The sequence below is a fragment of the Lissotriton helveticus genome, chromosome 5_1, assembly GCF_964261635.1.
Source record: "Lissotriton helveticus chromosome 5_1, aLisHel1.1, whole genome shotgun sequence".
NCBI lineage: Eukaryota > Metazoa > Chordata > Amphibia > Caudata > Salamandridae > Lissotriton > Lissotriton helveticus.
The window spans coordinates 1,056,876,040-1,056,891,996 of record NC_136065.1 but is presented as its reverse complement, the minus strand read 5'-3'; the positions used below and the strand labels follow the sequence as shown (position 1 = coordinate 1,056,891,996).

The 15,957-nt window shown below is 42.3% G+C and overlaps 1 protein-coding gene across 9 annotated transcripts in view; it reads right to left on the bottom strand.

The window, feature by feature from the left end:
• LDB1 (LIM domain binding 1) overlaps nucleotides 1-15,957 on the bottom strand; it is a 402,291-nt gene that overhangs the window by 122,371 nt on the left and 263,963 nt on the right. Inside the window, exon 1 of one of the 9 annotated variants that reach the window (XM_078643606.1) lies at nucleotides 14,693-15,152. The exons of 5 other annotated variants lie outside the window; for them this stretch is intronic. The gene's annotated coding sequence lies outside the window, so the exon portion shown is untranslated. Of the gene's footprint in view, nucleotides 1-14,692; nucleotides 15,153-15,957 lie in introns of those variants that run through there. 3 more of the 9 variants (XM_078643607.1, XM_078643609.1, XM_078643608.1) reach the window with 3 other exon arrangements.

The following is a 15,957-nucleotide window of genomic DNA, read 5'->3' as shown; positions in this document are numbered from 1 at the left end:
TGACTGCTGCAAGCACCACTTTACTGCAGCCTTAACAGTGGCCACGAATATCAACATCTAACAAGCTCTTGTAAACGCAATAGGTTACATCTGTGAAAGGGGACCTTCGAGACACAAAAAAACAAAATCAAACAAAACAGTTGTGGCATGATGTAAACGCATGTAAGTGTCAATGTTGCGGTAAATAAAAAAAGAACAAGCATTGGCAAATCCACCACATTGGGCATTAGCAAGCTGTGCACTGGTTACAGAAATAAAATAAAAAAAGAGAACAAATGTACTGCCACCTATAAAGTATTGCCCATGTGCTTAATTTTTTTTTATATTTTGAAATAACCACGACATATAATTTAGTAGAACAGTACATGTACGTCCTACCGGGAAGGTCTAGCCTTAGAACATGAATACAAATCTGCTTTCGTTTTAATGCACATCACAGCTAAATATTGCACACTGAACAGAAATGTAACACAGGGGTGTATTAAATGAAAAAAATATTTTAATAAATCTGTCACCGGTTTCAAAAAAGATGTTTACTACCAAAACGAGAACAGCGGGTACAGCATGTAACAGCCGCTGAGCTTGTACAACACCTATAGAACAGACGTGTGCGCCGTCCAACGCCTTCAATATTCATAGCTCCAGATTGAATATGCATGTAAACCGGCAGCGCTTCGACTAGAGGGACACGGAGCTGAGCAACTGGGGCAATGGAAAGGCAATCTGTTTGAATTATACAAGATTCAGGTAATGTAGGACTTGAAGAGAGCACTGTTCTGACACAGCATGGTTAGGGTGGAGGATATGATGCCATCTTGGGTATGGCCAGTGTGTTACAAATCATCAACATATTTTGCTTAATTCGATCCACACTATTCTGCATATAGTGATAATAATCACATATTTACACTGGTAGCACTGGGCACAAATTGACAAGCGGATAATGAGAGAGCCGTGTGTCCAACACACCACTTCATGCAGGTACACCCTGCTGTTAGGAAGGCACGGAGCATATGACTGCATTACATTTCACCTGACTGGTTACAGCAGCAGAATCGCTTATTACATTGTTTGTCCCTTCACTAATTTAACATCTTCAACAGGTTAGTTAATATTGTCAACTTTCTACTAAGTTACTTTCCTGCATCAGGGTCCCTTAAGATTGAACCATCTTCCGTCTCCCCTTTAATGTGTATATATGCACTCTACTGGGCTTCACCATTCATTCAACTTTACCTAGAAGAACTTTGCAGTAAACCCCTAGATCACCATAAACCTGAATTCCTTGCCTCAAACTCACATCACCTGTGAAAACTGGACAAAGTACAACCTCACCACCATCTATCTGGTCGTGGAATCAGACACCTACCAATCGCATCCATGGGGAAAAAAAAACTAGGAGTGATGATGGACTTCAGTCTGTCCCTGGTGCCACAAATAATCAAGTAAACCAAGGTGCCTTTTACACCATGCAAATACTAAGCTGCATCTTGGGCTCCATCACAGGGTTCAGGTCCCCATCTCCTTGGTCCTATCAAGCCGCGCCTAAGCCAGTAGAGTGTCCCGTGGCATCCTTCTCTACATCCTGCAGAATTTGGATGCTTAACAGTCGCAATTCAACTAATACATAGTCACAGTTCTCCAGCCTTATATTCAGGGCCACTGGAATTGTGCAGCCGCGGCGATTTTCACATAGTTGTAGATTTGCCGCATTTGGCCACATAATTCATCATCGGCCGCAAAATCTGCAGATAAAAAATGTTTCTAACTCAAACGATTCAAAAGTTGGTAAAAATACAACAGCACATGTTTCTGCACAGTGGAAGGCCCTTTGCAAAGGTTTACTGGTCACCTTTCTGGAGCTTATTGCTATATTTGGGTGTTAAACTGGTACTTATGAGGTACAACTAATGCCTAGAACGTGTTAACAAGCTTAAATAAGCCAACATAATGAAGTAATACTATGGCAAAACGTGCCACATAATTTGCTCAACCCTGCTGCATAATTTGACCCTCCCAAACGCATAATTCCAGTGGCCCTGCTTATATGGTCTTCACTGGCTAGCAATGGCCAGGCACAGCTCAGTAACGTCTATCTACATCGCTCACTGGGACATCTACAGAGTCCGAACTACCTTCATACAAATAAACAACAATAATATTTCCAAAGTTGGGGTCTCAGACTTAGAATAGCCGCCTTTTTAGCCATCCCTTCCTTCAAAAATAAAAGTGTTTGTGTCGCTTCAATTCTAGATGTAGCTTAAAAAAACGTTGTATTAGGAAAGTTATAAAGGCTGCTTTGCTTAAACTGTATCACAACCAGGAATACATAGAGAACAGGAAGGTACAACCAGCACACAAGTGCTGAGGCTGTTGTAAAAACCAATGGACCACAGGAACCAAATATGGCAAGAGAAGAAAAATATATGTAGAAAGTTTGCATGAAGTCAAAGCGCAAACAGTTGAAAAAGTTTAGAACAGTAACCAAAACTGATCTCTGCTACCATTTATTTAAAGTGTTACAAACCCTCTTGTGTATTGTATGATCCCTCCAGCACTTAAATCAAAACCCTTGCGCTTTCATCATGTGTCCTCCCATAACTTACATCACTTCAACTAAATCTACCAGCCACTGCCATCCATCTACTTTAATAAACGTACTGCTGACTCATGCAACCCAGCCAATCATACATCTACTTAAGAGGAAAAAAAACTAATGCTGACTCATGCAACCCAGCCAATCATCATACAGCTACTTAAGAGGAAAAAAAACTAATGCGGACTCATGCAACCCAGCCAATCATCATACATCTACTTAAGAGAAAAATAAACTAATGCTGACTCATGAAACCCAGCCAATCATCACACTGACTCATGTTTCATAGAGTGGCTTCCCTCAATACCCACAACCCAAATAATCCTTGAATGCTGCACTCCACTGAAACAGCACTTTCCCTAGATCCCACTGAGGTGTCTTCCGCGCCTTGTACACCGAATGGAAGTGCATCAATTCTAGGGTGTGCATTTTGTGCTCCTCACCGGCGGCCAATGGACAACACTGAAAACAAAGTATTTCAAAATAGTGTTACTCTCTTGCACTGCTCAGCACTTCTCACACAAGCAAGATGGACACTGTTTCAGTGGAAACAATGTCTAATGACAAACGTTACTGCATTTTGGGACATGAAAAAAATGTATTTCTTCAAAATTAAATGTGCCAATTGAAAAACACAAACTACAGTCAATTCTAGGAAGGTAAATAACTATGAGACAGCAGACTAGCAGAAACACATCACGTTAACCTAGCTCTCTGTGGCGCGCTAGACGAGAAACAAAAGTTATGGCCAAGGCTGATATTTCAGACTCTGTCTTCCCATCGCTTTAGGGGATACATAGTGAAAGAACTGTGGCTGCTCCATCAATATCGGAGTTGGAAAGCAGAACAGAGTCTCAGCTTTTGGAATGCAGAAAAACCTTAATAACAGACCTACCTATTAGAACAGTATATGGGAGGCACGGGTAGTTGGGTGGTTTCCATTAAAACAAACGTTTGGCATTCGATAATGAGCTAGAGGGTTTTGTAACAGAGCCAAGAAGGAAACAGTTTAAGAAAGACTACTTTTAATATTAACTGCCAAGGATGGGTCACATGCTTACACCCACATCACTCTGGGCCCCAGGGCCGGGCAATCTCCAGAGCACAGCTCACTGCAAAAATGAATACGTTTAACCGACAAATCCGCACACTGCGCGCAGGATTTTCACATTTAAAAAGAGACAGGAGTGATTAACATTGAAAAAGAGGGCACATTATACCTCTCTGCTGCAGCACTGCCTTCAACCATGGCCTCCTTCAATCAAAGGTGAATGCAAACTGTATGTAGCGCCTCAAGCTGCCGGTACCAGCTCTGAGAGCAGACACTGCCCCCACCCAAAGGCACTCGTGGAGGAAGGAGATTCGAGGGGACTAGGCCAGGAATCCCCGGCCTGCAGGCTGAATGCAGAATACTCTGAATATGACGAATTATCTGAAAGTCTATGCTTAAAGTGCCTTTATTACTATAATTACAAATTCACTTCAGGCGAAGTGCCATCATCCACTCGAGCACTATCACACGTGCGAGAAGTGCAGGAAGCGCACAAGGGGTGAGCAGAGTAAAGCAGGAACCTCCTGAAATGCAGTGAAAATGTCACGGTGGACATTCGGGGGTGGTCCATCAAAGCACGCCCATCTGCAAGGGAATATCTCACAGCATCCTCGGCAGTACTGACACAGAGGTGCAACCAGACAGACATGAAAAGGATACAAAATAATCAAAGGGACACAAGAACTGTCAGAAAAAGGCAACTTTGTACCCAGACAGAGGGCTGAAGTGGGGATTTCGAAAGCAACAGAAGAAATGTTTTGGAGCCATGAGTTCATGAGGGTGGTGTTGGTGCCATTAAAAAGAAAGGGGGGGAGGGAATACAATATTCTAGCAATAGAGTGCAATAATTTGGGAGAAGGAAATACAGAAAAAATAGATAACACGAAACAACCAGCTTCGGTTTTGCACCCGACATCACTTTCAGAGCTTCATGTCTGTTAAGGGAATTCAGGATAAAATGCTCCACCAACTTAACATGCCAAGGGCCCCATTTACAACTGTATTTGCAGTCACAAGGCCCGAGATTCGCATATATCAGATTGGGACATCACATTTTGTTTTTGTAATCTTCAAAAGCCTCAGTGTTTCAAAATCATAAAAGGTATTTTGCAACTCTTTCCTAATCACAATTATGAGGGAGTGTTAACGGAAGCACCCACACCTACTTGTGTGTCACAATGTGATTTTTCAGTGGTTTCTGACCAAAACCCATTAATAAGTTACGACACCCAAGATGCGGTGTTACTGATTTTCAAAGTGGGAGCCTTTCCCTTTAGTAAAGCGTCCCCAATTTTACAAAAGAAACAAGTACTTGCAAAGCGAAGGGGCCTGGCCCTGGCTGCAAGTCTTTTGGCTTTGTAAGTGCTCGTTTTGTTTTGTCATGGTTTTGTAAAACATTATGGGGGGTGGGGCTGTTGGGCGACAATATAAAAAGAAACCACTGACTAAAAGAAAAACTCTGTTTTTAGATCTCAAATAGCTCACATTGCTTTAAATGTTCCTGGCAGTGAAGGGAACCACTTTGTGTGTGGATGAGCTCCATGTGGAAGTGCAGAATGACACCAGTCACTGTGGCTAGTTATTGGCTGAAGAGGGCTGACCCACTGCACAATGCTATATGTAACGGTGAGAAGAAGAAAATGGGAAGGAAAGAGCAACAGACCAGTGGATGATGGCTTAAAGAGAGCCCTGACAAATATACATATAATTTAAATAAAAGTCAAGAGGCCTTGGCAAATGCCAGGCGTAAAATAAACACATTTTGAATGTGGGAGAAGGCAAACGGGTATACTGCAAGAGCACTCCGCTAGTTCAATTCAAAGAAAGATGGAGGCTTTTCTAAAAACATTCAAATCTGCTGCAACACAGAGCATTGCAATATGCCTTTACTCCAATTTGCAAAAGGATTCAACTCGTTTGTACACATTATCCCAGGAACGGATAAAGTAACACTGCCTTCAAAAGCAATGCTCTGAAAGCATAGTTAAAAGAAAACCTCCAAATCGTGCATCACACAAGCAATTCTATGATAAAAACTTTAGGGCAGTGTTTCCCAAACTGTAGATCGTGACTCGGGAAAGTACAAGCAATAAATAAAGATGCATTTAAATTCTGTATTTATCTTGGCACATTTGCTGTGCTTCAAAGACAGAGGCCTAATGTCAAGCTATGTCTTCTGACTTGCTTGGGGTTTTAATTTTTTTGCATGGGGATTGCTGTTCACAAACTCCTCATTTTGCAGTCAGAGAAACAAGAGTCGTGAAGTATGTGGCAACCTTGCTGGAGTACAAGTAGTGTGAAAGAAAAGGATGAAGAATGATACTTTTTAGTAATACACAACAAAACGTAAATACCTGCAAATGAACAGTAAACATTCAGGAGTTATGAAAGGAAAAATGAAGCACATTTCTTTTGGAATTCAAGAGTTTGATGGAAACAAAGAATTTAATAGGATCGACACAAATCAAGACACTTTACGTTGTGATGCACAAATGATAAACATTCACTGAAATCAAAGATCCACACTATCAATTGTGTGCCATATAGTCTTATCAGTAAAAGTGTACGTCTGTGCACATTTAGTGGCCATTTCACTGGAAAACGTGTGCTCTATAAATGAAAGCGAACTACCACATGATGCTTGGTTACATCAAAAAGTCTCCTCTCTCATGTCCATTAAAGCTAGGTGGGTCGCAAAAGTTTGTTGTCCTAAAAATTAAGTCACTTCTAAAAAATTTGGCAAGCACTGCTCTAGGGTTTTACAAACTGTTGCAAAGTATGCAACCAATTTTGTTGCATGTATGCTTATTGAAGGTGGGTCCAGTATTTAGTCAAGCAAGGCACAGGTGTAACCCTACAAGAGGCTAGCTGGCCTCCAATGCAATGATGCCAACTACAACAAGACACGTTAGGTGTTTGAGTGAAGACGGAACATAAACAAGCTTTCATGAAGCCAATAGGTTTTTGTTTAACATGCCAATGGATGCAGCTTTAGCACATTACAGCGAGACACAGGCGGAAGGACCAGCAGGAGCCTAGATTGATACTTGCAAAATAGTCCTTCTTGTAGTTCAATGCAAGCACTTGAGTGGAGGTGGAAGGATACAGCCACACAGCCTACAGCTCTGAGTGAAAGATGAATACTCCACTGGGCTGAGGTAAAGACCTAATTGACAAAGTTATAAGACAACAGCTCAAAGGAGCTGGAAAAAGAAATCCAGCTGTTTAAAGGGACTTACTTTAAGAAAACTCAAAGTAAATTGTTAGCAATAGTTCAGTTTGATGACAATTTTACTGTCAAAACCCAGACAGAATGACCAGATACACAATCATTGCCAAAGTAATAGGTCTTGCATTTGTGAGCGTTTAAGCTATTGCCATTGTAAAGGAGAATGCCGTTTATGTGTTTTTAAAAGGGCCACATATAAAAGCTTTGGTTATTTTTAAAGAAGAGATCTAACTCTCGCAAATGCGAGACCACTTTAATGGTGGCCACGCCCCTTTTTTTTAGACTCTGCTCGCATATTCAGGTTACGGTGAGCAGTGTCTAAACAAAGGGGAGCGGCCAACAATAAAGTGAAAGTGGGTATGGCGCTTTCAGCCAAAGTAAAAAAAAAAGTAATTTCAAAAGGTTCTGTAGCGCGGCCGGTAAAGTGAAAGCGACCCGCGCCGGTAATTAAATAATTAAATACGGGCGGCCGCTAGAGTTAAAGAGGACCATGTCGTAATTTGAATAAATACAATACTATTAAAATAAAAGCGGGCGGGTGCTGCGATGTCGTGGGTGGAATAGGGAAGAGCATTAAAGAAAATAGTGCTCACCAACTTCTAAAGCATACCGTGTAACAACTGAAGTAAAAGGAACAGTCCTCATGGGAGATTACAAATAGAGACATGGAGGTACTAACAAGCCTATTCATGAATAAGAAGCCAGCATTTACGAAGGGCAATGACAAGCCAATGACCAATATGGGCGGAGCTTCAAGTAAATACTCCAATGCAGCATGCCGCAGCGCATGCGCTACCCAGGCTCGACCTAAAAAATGAACTCCACATGCATCCTTCAATCTCAAAGACCTACAGCCACACCCATCAAAACTGAAAGTAACTATACAGGTCACCGATGATTAAGACAAACCTACTGGAAGCATTTATGGAACCATATATACAAGACTAATGGCACACCCTTACAAAACGAATCACACCCCGAATGGAATTGTCAAACCTGCAGTTGGAAGATACCCAGAAGACCCATCCCTAGGAGGGCATAACAGTGAGCTATGCAAATCACTCACAACATAACCACCACTCTGCCAACGTCTCAGTCAAGAACATGGTCTAGAACAATGACTATCCTATTCCTTTATAAAGAGCAGCACGTCTCTGTAGCCTAAATAACCAGTAAAATATTATCCCACCAGTACAGGTAGAGAGCTGCAGTTCTTTTTATATGGATCTGCACTTCTAATCAAGCAGAATGTTGTCAATGAAGTGGCTCGATGCTCCATGCTGGCTGCGAGGGGCGAAGGAACCAAAAATGTGAATGACTGTTGTACAGAGCAATGGATAAGAATGCTGACCCAAACCCCTCCATGTATGTATGTATGTATGCATCATATATATTATTTGATTACGTTGGGAATAGAGCTACAAACTCATTTAATAAGCTCTACTGGACCCAGTAGTCCTCACATCTTTCCATGATTAAATCTGAACCTCGGGTCACCGCAGAACTGTGACATGAAATTCTTATAATCCTGCTCTTCGTCTACCCTCACTCAGTCACCTTTCTCTCCCTGCAGCTCCTCTTCACCCCAGCCAAAACCCTTTCCCCTCTCATCCATTAATAAAAACTCTCAACTCTCCCTCTCCCCTAGAACCTGCCTATGTTCATCATTGTTGCACTTATTACTACTAAAAACGTATCCGTTCTATGCCAGAACTTGTGTTGCACTTATTGTTAACCTCTAAAGTGCATCTATACCTTTGGTGACAATGAAGTGTAGAAGTCGGCTAAATAGGCCGGGGAGTGAAATTCATCTCCGCTTGCGGAGTTAGCAGAGTTTTTCCAACTTCGCGCTCCACGTAGCGTTTGGAATTCCCAATAACTCCACTCCGCGGAGCAAAGTTTTTTTTACTCACTCGCGATCGCCAATGTTATGTTGGTGAGTGAGGAAATTCTTACTCCAGACCTCCTCCCGGCGAGATTTCTCAACACGGGCGGTCGCGGATAGCCGCTACTGCTCACATTGAGAAAGCTGCCGCTCGAGTAGAACATATACTCGAGTGGCAGAAAGGAGCAGTGCTCTCTTGCGATGCGCAAGGCGCCGTTAGCGCCGATTTTCCAGTGCAGGGCAAGCATCTGCTGCTAAAAATCAGCGTGAACAGCACAAACTAACGCACTCCGCAACTTGAGGAGCTCCGCGTAGGTCTACTAAATAAATAAAGATAGATCAGACCTAAAGAGGTACGCCACTTATTCCATGCATTCAGCAATGGGGTAAAGCTAATCTTCAGTTTTTGGCTCATTTTGTGGTCACAGAGTAGGGCCTCTGGAGGCATCACCACCCTGTAGTACAGTGTTGCATATTACATAAGTATTTTGTAGGCATTTCATTAGGAGGCACTTTAAGATTAAACGTGACAGGCTTTAATAAGATTTAAAAAAATTGTATTCTGTTAATTTTAAATTTTCTTTCAGTCCCGTCTTTCAGCGCGATACATGGAGAGCACTGCTGAGCAATAATTAATTTTCAGGAATAGCGACTTCAATATATATGTAAGTCAAAGAACAACTCGTTCTTTCAGCCAACATTTTAAACATGGGTGGAGATTATTTTCCCACAGTCGATCAGCTGTGGCTATTACCACCATCTAGCCAAAATTCTCACCTCTTTAACTTCTGAATAAAACAAACAGGTGACATGTGACCAGTTTCACTGTGCAAAGATTTTGAAGATGGAATGCTGGCCATGAAAAGTGTTTTAGTGCAACTGATCACCGCAAGCTAAAAACAATATTTTGTTGCACATTATACAGGAGATGGAGTTCAATGAGGCACGAGTGGCACATTCATAATTATTGAACCTTGCCTACAGGTAAACATAGTCTGTGTCTTTTTAGAGTAAGAAAGTACCAGTTACTAATCCACAACAGTTCACATAGGGGATGTTTCATGGTTGCAGTTGCATGCAGAGGCAAATTATCATTAAGAGTAAAGGAATTACCCAGTATCCCGCAGAACCTGGGACATTTAGTGGTATGTAACAATTGGTTCTGTAGGGAGTTTAATATTTCTTCTACAAGTATTATTCAGTGTCCCGAAATCCTAGAGATATGACAAATCATTGGACATGTATTAAAATATTACCTAATGAAAAACCATGACACGAACGAGATATGAATTTAAGACACGGGTATATTATTCATCATATATCATGAAACACTGCAAATATCGACATTTTATGGGTACACACAGGACTGTTGTATAATAAATTATATATATATATATATATATATATATATATATATATATATATATATATATACACACACACACATATACACACATATACAAATACATACAAACTTAACAGAAGTATCAGAACTATGATGCATAAAATAGGAGAGTCATTCACAAAAGTTAACCTACAAAACATAAATTATCAATTAGGTGTCCGTAGAAAACATATATATATGCTGGAGCAGATCTCCAATTTTGCTTGGATATGTAGTCTACTCAACATAAGTAAGGGGCAACTCTAGTTGATATACCTTCTCTTAAATTCATATCTCGTTGGTGTAATGGTTTTTCATTAGGTAATATTTGAATACCTGTATGATTGATTCGTCATATCCCTAGGATTTAAGGGTACTGAATAATTCTTGTAGTAGAAATATTACACTCCCTTCAGAGCCAAATTATCATCCAGGTTAGAGGCTCCTCAAACAGATGGCTGACCGGCTTGACCCATGCTGCTTTCACTACTTCACAAGGAAAAATGTATCTTAATGATAACCATATTGTTTAGGCCCACAGCAAGAGTTGAAGGACAGTTCTGAATCACAAAGATGAATAATTCACCTAATATTGCTTATATTAGCTGGCAATTTCAAGGCTGTGTGTTTCAATAAGTTCTACAGGAGCACTTCCTACCTAGTAATGGAGAAATATGTATTTGTATTATAAGTGGATGGAGGTTCAATATCCATTTGCCACCAGAGGTGTAAATCTTCCACTTAGACATTGCCCAAGTTCCTTTTTCGGCTCACCTGTTACATACTCATTTCTGATCTGTCTTGTTCAAGTTAACCGCATGCGTGCGGCATGATTTCCCCCCGTACGCTGGATTTTGCGGATTCGCACTTTACATGACGAGCTGGGCTCGTCATGAGCGTGCGAGGAGGCTACCTCATGACGAGCCCAGCTCGTCATGAGCGTCGAAGGGGTTAAGTTGATAAAATGATAGAGGCATAGTGCAAATATGCAGTTAGCAGTAGGGTAACTTCAACCCCTTGACAATACTGAGCAAACGTTATCCCGCTTTACTGCCATTCTCAATAGAAGGTCCACAACAGCTTAAAAGGTGCCTCACAGTCCTAAACGATCAAGTACTATCAGCATAAGCTTACAAATCCAAATGAAACACTTCACATACCTTATCCACTCACCAGGGTATGGGGGCATGCTTGTGGAGGAAGATAGGATATGCCACAACTAATAATTCCAGTGTTAATTGTGACAAACATTAGAAGGATTATGTCTGATGCACACCCACTCGCACCACAATGTGAGGTATGACTGGTAGGTTAAACTTCTAGATGCAGGATGCTAGGCAGGTTTGGTCTTGAATGACATGACATTGCGTATTATTGATAATAATAAAAAAGTTCCCATCCTGTACATAAGTCCCTCTTTCAAATCCACAACAGCCTCAGTGAACACTCGTCTGATCACAGAACATCCCAGCTTTGAGAACTGGGAAACGTTGTTCCTTGAAAGTTATAATTCTGTTACAGATAACATCACTACTGTTCCAACGGCACGGCAGCCCACCGTATACCAACTCCTTCTCCCTAATGCCTATATCTCTTACCTTGGGCAGTACACCACTGATTAGATTCTAAATGCCATCAAAGCAGCAGAACTATTCTAATCCATGGACTTTGGCTGGATAAGCCAAGACAAACTTCCCAACAGTGGGCAAAAGATGGAATCTTTACAGTTGGTGGTAACCTGCTCTTCTAATTTCCCAACCCGTTTTCAGCCCCCAACGACTATTGTCACCCAGAACCTAGGAACTAAAACTGACAAGAACCTATGCTTCAAAGTTCAACTCAAGAGGTACTTAAAATTATCCAAATACACAATCCTATGCTGAGAAGCCACATGCCAGAACTACCTTACCTTCTCAAACCCTCATGGGTCTAGGACTAGGTAGTCATTCTCGCCAGGACTGACATTGTTAAATCACTTTCAGTCTGTCCCACTACCTGACCACGAATTTCCAGGCCTCAGAAACAACCAGGCTCATTCAACTGTAAACCAATGACTGCACATAGTCCACAAAGACTTACTCTAGGTATTGGATAACACAGAAACCTCAAATCCCCCTGTATTGCCCAGAAATTACCCAGAAAGCCCATCATGAGAAAGTTATTCATATCAGAGATCCAGGATCATCTAGCATGCCAAACGGGAAACTCAGTCCTCCAACATGACCTGCAGTGGCAAGTGAGGTGGCAGCGGCTTATCCGCACCAGCCTGAATGTTGGGGGAACTGTCTACCCTCGTGCCTATAACATTAGCTTGAACTTCTCAGGTTAAAAATTAATCACAAAGAGTTAAAGGACTATTACTATATTATTCACAAACTCCCTGTTTCTTGTGATGTCTTATCGATCGTTAGGGCAAACTTCGCTAATACATGGATGTTAAACTTTGTTCAATGGCTTGTAAAACTGGAGTTGCATATAAACTTACAGCCTAAAAATTGATCAAACAATGCCACATATTTGCACGTAATCACGTTATAGGGTTTACAATTGAAAAGACTTGGAGCATTGGGCAGACAGTTTTAAGAATGGTTAATTTATCTTCTGAAACAGCAAACTAACCATTAGAAATTGTGGATGAAGACTGTTAGTAAACAGTAAATGCATTGATGTTATTGGTGGAACATCCATACCGATGCTTACGCTTTCCAAGATTTCCCAAAGGATAAGAAATTCTCCAATGAGCTATATAATCCCCTGACCTGTGGGACCACCGAGTTATAACTATGATGGGGCAGTTACTTTCTTTTGCACATACACTTCTGTTCTGTTGCATGTAACTATAAAATAAACAGGCAAAGGTTTCGTAAAGATGTTTAACAATGTCAAACTGGGAAGAGAGACAAAACACAGCAAGAAAATCAAAGTCAATGTTTTTGTTCAGTTCTTAATCATAACATCAAAGAAATTGAGGCAATGTCCATGCTTTTTCTTGCCTCTTTCCCGTTTCATTCAGAACTGACTTGATGATAACACGAACAGTGATGGATGCAGTTACGGTGCATGAATATTTCTAAGATTGGGCCTAATCTCCAAGTCACTTTTCGAACACGTAAAGTATGTACTCATGTGCCTTGGAGAACTGGGCCCCAAACATTTAAAACTGGTGTAAAATTGGAGCATTAAGGGAGTATTCATATATAACTAGTGAAAACAGGAAGGAGTGTGCCTCTCTGCTATTTTACTAATAGCACATTGGGTGTTCGGTCTCATTCACAAAGACATGCAAGAGTACATAAAAAGACTACTCCTGGGCTACTACTTCAAGTACTCAAATGCTGTTGTGCCTCAGCGCCACTGTCTTGTCTAACTCAGTCCCTAAAATGAGGCATGGATTGGAAGAAAAACTGAAAAATGCAGATGTGTTCAAATCCCATGGCTAATACGGGAAGACAGTGGTCACTGAATCATGCCACCAGCACATCAACTTTCCAGCATACTCTATGAGTTGGTTTTCTTCAAATGAACAGTCGCATAGCAACGAAAGAGAAGCCTACGACTGGAAAACAGTAGTGTCTGTTGTACCTGAAACTATCTCGCTCAAGCCACTCGAACTGGGTCAGAAGGGCCAAAAGACGGCTGAGGTAGCAGCATTCACCAGCCTCCGCTAGATCCAATGGTAACACCGGAAGTGAATACAAGTCAGGGGGAGGTGCTGTCACTGCTGCGCTACGGTTTTATAGGGCAGTATCATAACGTGTACATCTCACACCATGCTGAAACTTCTGTTTTAAAACACCGGGAGCGGCATTGCAGCAATTATGAAGCACCAGCTAGTCGCGTGCTGTTGCAAACGCGGTTTAAAACAGAGAAACTGTACACACACTGAAAATACTCTGAACAGAAACAGCATGCCAGACACTAGGGGATTAACAAAATTCCTCATGGCAGGAGAAATTTAATGCATGCAAACATAAGTAGTAACCCCCTTTGGCGTTGCACGTTACAGATCTACAAATGTCTGTCAAGTCACACTGGTAGCTGCTTCTCGAGCGCCTGTCCACCAGCAGCAACCTGAAAGTTGCCTGGCCATGTTTACAACCAAGGCGCGTGCTTCCTGCCGCCACAGCTGAGCAACTCTCATTCAAAGCAACAGAAAGAGAAGGGAAGTTCAGCGGATCAGAGTTTATTATTTCACTTCAGCTCCCATTTCCGGGCTTTTAAAGCTTCGAGACAACAGCAGTGTCCCGTCATACACAAACCTCTTATCCCCCCCTTATCAGGAGCTGCCAAGCCGGCGCTCCAGTGCTATCAGGAACGCACACTCACCCAACAAAAATACCACTAGCATCTGAACCAAGCAAGAACGAACTCCTCTCTTGTTTAACGTGGACTCTGTCCTCCCTGCACACAAAAAGCACATGCAATTTCACAGCATCCCTTCAAAACCCAGCCACTCGCTTTCCAGTTGCAAATGGGACAATGTTCACAGCAGAAATACAGGTTCGGTTTTATGGATAAAATAGATACATAAACACAAAGGCACTCACCTGAGGGAAAAAAAAGTATCTAGATCTTGAATCGGTAGGAGCGCTCAAAAAATAAAAATTAAAACATGTCTGGCTTTCTCAGTCCCACACACAAAAAAAAGAAGTACAAAAAAACCAAAGTAAATTGAGAGCTATACTGCTGCTTTTAGACTACAAAGGCAGAAGCAGTGGCCTGCAAGACTACCAGAGAAACAGAGGCTGCGAGGAGGTTTCAGCCGAGGCCTAGCGGGGCTCTGCCGCCCGAGGAGGGGGCCGGGGGGGGCAGTGCACGGTGCGGGGAGCCCTCTCTTTGTTTGCAGGGCTCTCCCTCGGCTCTGAACAATGGCTGCTCACAGCTCTCTTCCTGTGGCTGCCTCAGCGCCGGCTCGGGCGGCTGCTACTGTTCTGTGCAGGCCCTCTGTGGGGGCACGGAGGCCTCGCATACACACACACTGTCTCAGGGAAGGGGAGAAAAAAAAAAGAAGCCGCCTTCCCGAGCTAGCCCGTCCCCTTCCCCCTCCCCCACCGAGCCGACAGAAGGAGGAGGAGGGGAGAGAGCAAAGGGAAGAAGGGAGGGGACTGAAGCCGCATAGGGCCACGGGGAAGACACAAAAGGCAGAGGGAGGGACTCCCTCGCCTCCCTTCAGTTGTTGGGCTTTACAACAAAAAAACTACAAAAGAAACGTGCTTTAGAATGGATCCCGCATTCTGCTGGCAAAGGGGGTTCTGCGTGAAAATACAGCTGTGTGATCCGCTGCTGGGGACGGTCTGTGCATTTATCAGCGCCTGCTGCACTACTGATGTACAAATACAATATTGTATGCAAGGCACCTGCCTTACTGGACAGGAAACAATATTCCCAGGCCTTTTCACAAAGGGTGTCTTTCTGCTCATCAGTATAAGGATGGTTGCCGCCTTCTTTCAAAATCTACGCAGTGGTACCCATCAAAGCGCGCACATACAGGGCTTGAACGTCCACGTGCAAATTATGTTTTTTTTCTACATTTGTTTTGTCTCACATATAAGCATAACATTGTTTATGATAAATACACGGAACGTTGCGTTTTCTGGACATCCTTCGAAATCATACCGTCGTTATTTACATATTCCTCAGAATCCCAGGCATCTGTATATTCATACACAGAAGAGAAGGGAGGGGGCTGGACTAACCGAACGTATACAGTACAGAAATGGGAGGGCACTGTATAGCCGACAAGCAGTTCATATAGGTGGAAGTAGCAGTATAGGAAGGTGGGGGAGGGGCGTCCCAGCAGCAACATGCGGAT